This window comes from Engraulis encrasicolus, chromosome 21, assembly GCF_034702125.1.
Source record: "Engraulis encrasicolus isolate BLACKSEA-1 chromosome 21, IST_EnEncr_1.0, whole genome shotgun sequence".
Taxonomy (NCBI): Eukaryota; Metazoa; Chordata; class Actinopteri; order Clupeiformes; family Engraulidae; genus Engraulis; species Engraulis encrasicolus.
Genome location: NC_085877.1, coordinates 37,960,387 through 37,967,886, shown reverse-complemented (window position 1 = coordinate 37,967,886; position 7,500 = coordinate 37,960,387). Strand labels below are relative to the sequence as shown.

Sequence of the window (7,500 nt, the reverse complement as noted above, 5' to 3'; positions counted from 1 at the left end):
ATAGAACAATGTTATGTATCCTAGCCTAGCCTAGGCCTATCAAAGGGTAAAATTCTTTACATTATGGAATTGTTTGCCTCATCACTGCTAGGTGTTTTGGTTTGATGCCCAACAAGTTGCTGACATTGTGCACCGTATGCCAAAAGCACCAGTAGGCCTACACCTCCAGTCAGTGATAAGCCTATTACTTTAACCATGTTCAATATAACACAATAACCAATATAGGGTGGGCATACATTCGGACCGTCCGTCTTTTCAGTGCCTTGTCCGGTGTCCGGCACAGAATTAAGACCGACATCTGGTTGATTAAAATGCATTAAAATGCATAAAATAGCATCTCAGAAACACACATTTTCTTGGGGGAGAACCCCCAAACTCCCCCTCCAAAAATAAGTCTGCCTTTTCACTGTTGCAGAGACCATGAAAAAATATGAACATTTTCGGGACTTTTCGGGACGGTTCGCAATGATTTTCGGGACGGTTACGGGACGGTTGTGAAAACAGTTCATTTTAATCCCTGCTGTATGCCACCTTAACCCTATCGCGCCGGATGCATCATATATGATGCATCAAATTCAAAGCCCTCTCCACGCTGACACAAAAAAAATCCATCTCAAAAACATCCTGCGTGTCATTTCCAAACGCCCTGCAGTACACGGAAACCGCCACAAGAGAGCAGCGGTCAACAACAAGTTGATCACAGCTCGGCGAAAAATGCAAAAATGAAGTAGAAGCGGTTTCCCTGACCGACGCTGAGATATCATCAAATTGCAAAAGGTTTGTGTACAAATTTCCGAAATATAACTCTACATCCTTTAATTTGAACACTTGCTTTGTGCAATTAATCAAGGAAGAGTTTATATTTTTACACCGTGTTGCAGAGAGATCGTGCTAAAACTGATGAAACATATAAGCACCATCCGGCGGTGGCAGGAAGTCAGCCATCAATGCATTTGCTCCATAGGGAAACTTACAAAGCATACCACGACGATCGTTTAACAAAACACACAAGTTGTTTTACTTTAAGACAAAGATATTGCCTTAAGAAACAGGTTTTACTTGCAATTTTGAAAATGTAATGCAAAATGTTGAAATTATGATCTCGTAAAAAATGCATTGAAGTGAATGGAGAAATGGTCCAATTGTAGTAATGGACCCATATATTCAAATTACACATCAAAAATGAATAATGATCTATATTGCACTCATAAATAGGTTGTTAAGCATTCGATCAGCTATGTTTTTACATAGAGTTTAAAAAATTACCCAACCAGGCTGTGGGAAATGTAAAATATGGTCCTGCTAAAACAAGGATAGGCTTAAAAAAATGGCAGGATCTCACTAAATATTTAAAGATAATCCTCAAATTAAATTGTCTGACAACTTTTTTAAATTAAAAAAAAATGTAAATGCATTAAAAGTCATTTTTCAATGGTCATGAAATTGGAATTTTCATTCATTAAAAGCCTGATGCATCATATATGATGCATTAAATATCTCAGTGACCTTAACAAAATTTTGAAAAACATTTTTTACATTTCTTATAAGGGACCAATATTGAAGCAAATTCCAAAAAAATAGAATTTTCTCTCATTGCTTTCATGGTTCAGGTTTCACAGGGTTAATGTGTGTGTGTGTGTGTGTGTGTGTGTGTGTGTGTGTGTGTGTGTGTGTGTGTGTGTGTGTGTGTGTGTGTGTGTGTGTGTGTGTGTGTGTGTGTGTGTGTGTGGGTGTGTGTGTATGTGTTGTTTGGGGCTATGAACCCATGGCCTATGGATGTGCTTATTTGTTCATGTACTGTATTTTAATATTTGTTTTACCTGGGACTGCAGATGGAAATTAACTATAGCTATAATCTGGCACATGCAATCTTTTTACTTCTGTAAACAATGTCTATTGTGCATGGTCCCTGCTGAACTTAACTAAGGGCGTAATTCTCCCACCCGCTTAAGTCAAAAAAAAGCGCAACGGCGCCTCCAAGCTTGCTCAAGCCAGTGAGTAAGCGGGGTTTACGCGCGATTTCATCACTTGCGCACTTTGGGTGGGGCCAGGCCAAAATCAGGGAGTTCCCCATGTTAATCAATCCTAAGCGGATTCTCCCGTCCACTTAAGCGTGTTTGCCTTTACGCGCATCAAAGGGCTGTAGTAAGGTCAAGCGCCACTATGAGGTAAAATGTAATATTGCATTTGATGCTCGTTTGGCTCGCATTTTGAACATGTTACACGGTATGCTTTGTTGATGTTCCTTACCGTCAGCGTGAGTCCAAATCGAAATTCATTCACAGTTCCACATAAACATCCTGCATTAATTGTGACAAAATATGACCAGCTGCCCAGCATGTTCTCATATCGGTGAACTTACAAACAAAAGCAGGTAATTAATTAATCAGTATGAGGATCATCATGTTGTCTCCACGGACGGTAACCAAAACCAAAAACACCTCGTTGCACCATGCACAAGTGGGCTAAATTGACAAGGCACGTCAGACTAAAGACCGCTGTTCCAGTCGTCCCAACAACCACCCAAAGTATGCCTATTCAAACACAACCTTCACCATTTTTACTATGTTGTAGCCACGACGTTAAGTAAAGGGTTTTTATTGCAACTCCTCCACTTTTGTGATTTATTGGAACTCGTGCATATGTGCACGTAGCCTATTAAACTTTCTGAACTGATACCCGACATACATTTTAAATCACTTTTTGATTTCCGGAATTGTCCAGGCAACACGCCAAACTCAATTTTTAACAAAACGTTTAATCATGTTTATTATTTCAATCAACCTGTTGCGCACCAAAACGCTCAGCTGAGTTCCCGCCAAAGGGACACATCGCGTTTCCATCTCATTATCTCACCTCCAATACTTGCCTTGTGTGTGTGAAAAGGAGCGGAGGTTAGATTTTGAAACGCTTTTGCAAGAGGACTTTTGGCACGTGGTTTTAAATTCAAAGTTAAAGTTCAGTTTTGGATCTCAATGGACTGCCGAGGTTTTCACATGGTTGATCTGAAAATCCATGCTCCATAGTTTCTTTGTAGCCACAACTGATGAACTTGGCTGAGACTCATCCCCCCATTTAGCATATATCACGCCTATGTTGGGCTACGCGCTGTTTTTCTGAGTTAAGCGCGAGGGGTGTGGCGACGCTCCAGAGGGGAGAATACGCGTAAGATAAGACCGCGTAAAATATGCGCGCGTAAAACCGACTTAAGTGGAGACGGGAGAATTCCGCCCTAAATGAACTAAACTAAACTAAATCTCTCTCTCCCCAGGTCGGCATGCGGAGGACATCTTTGGGGAGCTCTTTAACGAGGCCAACAGTTTCTACATGCGGATGAACAGCCTGCAGGAGAGAGTGGACCTGCTCGCCGTTAAAGTCACACAGCTGGACTCCACCGTTGAGGAGGGTAGGTGGCACTACTATCCGTGCGCGTGTGTGTGTGTGTGTGTGTGCGTGTGCGTGTGTGAGAGACAGAGAGTGAACCTGCTCGCCGTTACAGTTTTTCTCGATTGCCTCCACACAAGTTCTGGTACTTCACACACAATTCTCTGAACATCTCACCCATTTCCCAACTCCCCTAACCAATGTCACTGAACACTAAACACAATTCCTACTTAACACTCAAATTCCAGTTTTAAAACACACTCTTTTCACACCATTACACACAATTCTCTGGATTACACTCAATTTTCATAAAGAAAAACACTGGGTTTCGCATGGAACACACTGTCATTCACAACACTACAATCAACTGCCATACTATGTTCACTTCCTCATCACATGGGCAAACTCTCTTCATACCGGTTTACAATCTGAAATCATCACCCCATAAGGACACACATTGCATGTGATATTGATGAAAACATGAGTGGATGCAGTGTGAAAACACATTTTTTCCGTTTTTGAACTCCAAAATCTGTTATACAAGAGATCACTTTCATGTGGTTACCCAATATTTTACAATAAATTAGTGATTTTTTTTTAAATGTCAGAAAAATATGTAAAATATATTTTTTTGCCACACATCTGTGTACTCAATGGAGGAGGCATGTGGCGATATTGCTGTTGATGCCTTCTCTGGGTGGATGCGCCATGCAAGATGGTATTTCCCTCGTTGCCTGGCCAGGGAAACTATTGCATGTGATGTGGATGAGGTCCTGTGGCCAGACCACAATAGAAGGCAGGATGAAGCACAGTAGATGTGACTGTGTGTGTTTTTTTTTCATAGCAATAGGCTATACAGTAATGTAATAGGTTTTTTGTACTGCCAAATAGGCAGTGGGGTTTATCTTTGTGTTGTTTTTGTGAAAAAGAAATTAAAATCTTTCTGTTTCTGTTTGTGTGTTGTGGGAATGAAGTTTTTCCAACTTATGTCACAGTATCCATGCAATCCAGAAAAAAAAGCCCAAGTTAATGGGAGAAATTAGTTTTACCCTGTGCCCAACAGTGTTTTAATGGGTCTGCAAATGTGTATTGTAGTGACTATCTGTGTGTGTCATTTGACGACAAAATGAGGTTTTTAGAAGAGAGTACATTGTTTTGAGACAAGACGTGCATTTTTCAGAGGTAGTGAAGAGTTTGGCCCGTTGTGTGTGAGGTTTGGAGATTTGTGTGTAGAGTTTTGAGAATTCGAAGACCGATTCCGAAAATTGTGTGTAGGCAATCGAGAAAAACTGTAGTCAGACAGCTAGACTCCACATTGGAGGAGGGTAGGTGGCGCTGCGTGTGCGTGCGTGAGTGCGTGCGTGCTTGCTTGTGTGTGCGTGCGTGCGTGCGTGCGTGTGCGTGCGTGCATCTGGCTGTGTCTTTGCGGTGGGGGTCAAGGCATCTTACATCTGAACCACACCGTTCATGACATTGCTAACAAAGGACTGATGACACTACAAATACACAATATAAACAAAACACTATTTCAACGTATACACATTTTATTCATTGTCCTGCCCTTTGCAGTTCAGGAAATGTGTCAAGGCTAGTTGAGTGGCCAGAAATGGAGCCTCACCGTGACCCGGTTACTCCATGGGGTGAGCTTATTTGGTAATAGGCAATGTACATGTATTTGTTTATTTGGCAGTAAAACAGTTGAATATACCGTAGGTCTACTTTTGTGAAGAGAAAGAGATGCAAAAGAGAGTGAGAGGAGTGAGAGAAAAGGGGGACAGGATACAGTGGAGGAGGTGGAGGAGGGACAGAATACAGGGTGCATCCCAATATGTGACCTTGCCTCCTCCACTTGCCTCCTCCACTTGCTTCTCGTCATGATGACATCACTGACAACAGCATTATATTTCAATATCTTGCAAAAGCTCAATTGTAAAGTCTTTTTCTCATTTGCAATTGGGATGGTGAATGAAAAACAGTCCCTCAAAAGTTGTTGTGGCGAGGCTGACAGCTGGGAAACTTTATAGTTTTCTCCACGGAGGAGGGGCCAGGAGGCGGGACGAGGAGACAAGCACAAGTGGAGGAGGCAAGGACACATATTGGGATGCACCCACAGTGAAGGAGGTGAAGGAAATGGGGACAGCAGAGCACACCAAGGAGATGAGATGAGATGAGAGCAGAGGAGATGAGAGCAGAGGAGAGGAGACGAGATGAGAGCAGAGGAGAGGAGATGAGATGAGATGAGAGCAGAGGAGAGGAGATGAGATGAGATGAGATGAGATGAGATGAGATGAGAGCAGAGGAGATGAGATGAGATGAGAGCAGAGGAGATGAGATGAGATGAGATGAGATGAGATGAGAGCAGAGGAGATGAGATGAGAGCAGATGAGATGAGATGAGATGAGATGAGATGAGATGATATGAGATGAAATGAGATGAGATGAGAGCAGTGGAGAATGATTTGGACATAACTAGGTGAGAGACAACAGGCAGGGAGATAGAGAGAGAGAGAGAGAGAGAGAGAGAGAGAGAGAGAGAGAGAAAGAGAGAGAGAGAGAGAGGTCAACAAAGGGAAGAAAGAGGGAAGAAGAAATTAGGGGATAAAACAGCGTTAGAGAGAAAGCGAGGGATAAAGAAAGAGAAGACAAGAAAGGGACAGAGGAAACGAGAGAAAAGAGATAGAGAGATAGAAGAACAGAGGAAGAGAAGAAGGAGTGTTGTGTCCTCGGGTGTGTAGCTAATAGTGTGGTGACCCAGCTACCTCCATGGACCAGTTACGAATTAGAGAGAGGGAGAGGAGGATAAAGACAAGAGAGAGATGAATACACAGGGATGAAGAAAGAGGGATGAAGAAACAGGGAGAGAAAGAGAGAGAGAGAGGATAGATAGATAGATAGATAGATAGATAGATAGATAGATAGATAGATAGATAGATAGATAGATAGATAGATAGATAGATAGATAGATAGATAGATGTGTGCAAGATAAACAGTGAAGTAGATGAAGAGGGAGATGAAATGAGAAAGAGAGAGAGAGAGAGAGAGAGAGAGAGAGAGAGAGAGAGAGAGAGAGAGAGAAAGAGATGTGTGAAAGTGAGCGAGAAAGAGAGAGAGGGACAGACATTGATGAGATAAATGAAAGATAAACAGTGAAGAAGATGAGCAGATATAAAGATAATTATGAAATGAGAGTGGGAGTAGAGAGACAGAGAGAGACAGAGAGACACAGAGAGAGATAATAAGAGAGAGCGAGTGATTGGGAGATGAAATGAGAGAGGGAGAGGGAGGGGGGATGTGTCAAAGAGAGAGAGTGAAGTAGATGAACAGAGATAGACAGAAAGATGAAATGAAAGAGAGGGAGAGAGAGGGAGAGAGAGAGAGAGAGAATGAAATGAGAGAGAGGGAGGGGGATGTGTCAAAGAGAGAGAGTGAAGTAGATGGCTAGAGATAGACAGAAAGATGAAATATGAGAGAGAGAGAGAGAGAGAGAGAGAGAGAGAGAGAGAGAGAGAGAGAGAGAGAGAGAGAGAGAGAGATGAAATGAGAGAGGGGGGGTTGGGATGTGTCAAAGAGAGACAGTGATGTAGATGGCTAGAGATAGCAGGGGATAGTCATCCATGCCAGTACATGTTTGGACTGCAAATGGGGAGAGATGAGTGAAGGGATTAGCCTGGTAAACAAGCGCCACCCGCTGGACGGCAAAGTTTTTCAGCTAGCGAGTGGGTCTGGCCTCGAATCTGAGAACGTCAGAGGGTCAGGCAAAACCAATCACAACGCAGCGATTTGTTATGAATCAAAGCGGGCAGGGTTTTGAGGGAGTGATGACGAAACTCTCAACACCGTTGGGAAAGCACATCAACGACAAAGATCACCGATTGGTCAGAGTGCCGGCACGGTTTGAAAAAACAACAGGTTGTTCTCATCAACAATCTTCGGAGGTATCGTTCATCGGGGCCAGACGAAATTACTCTGGTCTCACATTCAGGCGGGTTTATCAGGCTAGGAGAGATGAGTGAAGGGATCTCTTACTGGGCGAATACACCGTGTAGTCCGCGACAAGATGAAGCGACAGAATCGCTGGGCTGTGCAGCAGGAGCGATATGAGCGTTGGAAGCGATAG

At 42.9% G+C, this 7,500-nt stretch overlaps 1 pseudogene; it reads left to right on the top strand.

Moving 5' to 3' along the window:
* LOC134437192 (actin-binding protein WASF3-like) overlaps nucleotides 1–7,500 on the top strand; it is a 91,945-nt pseudogene that overhangs the window by 52,034 nt on the left and 32,411 nt on the right.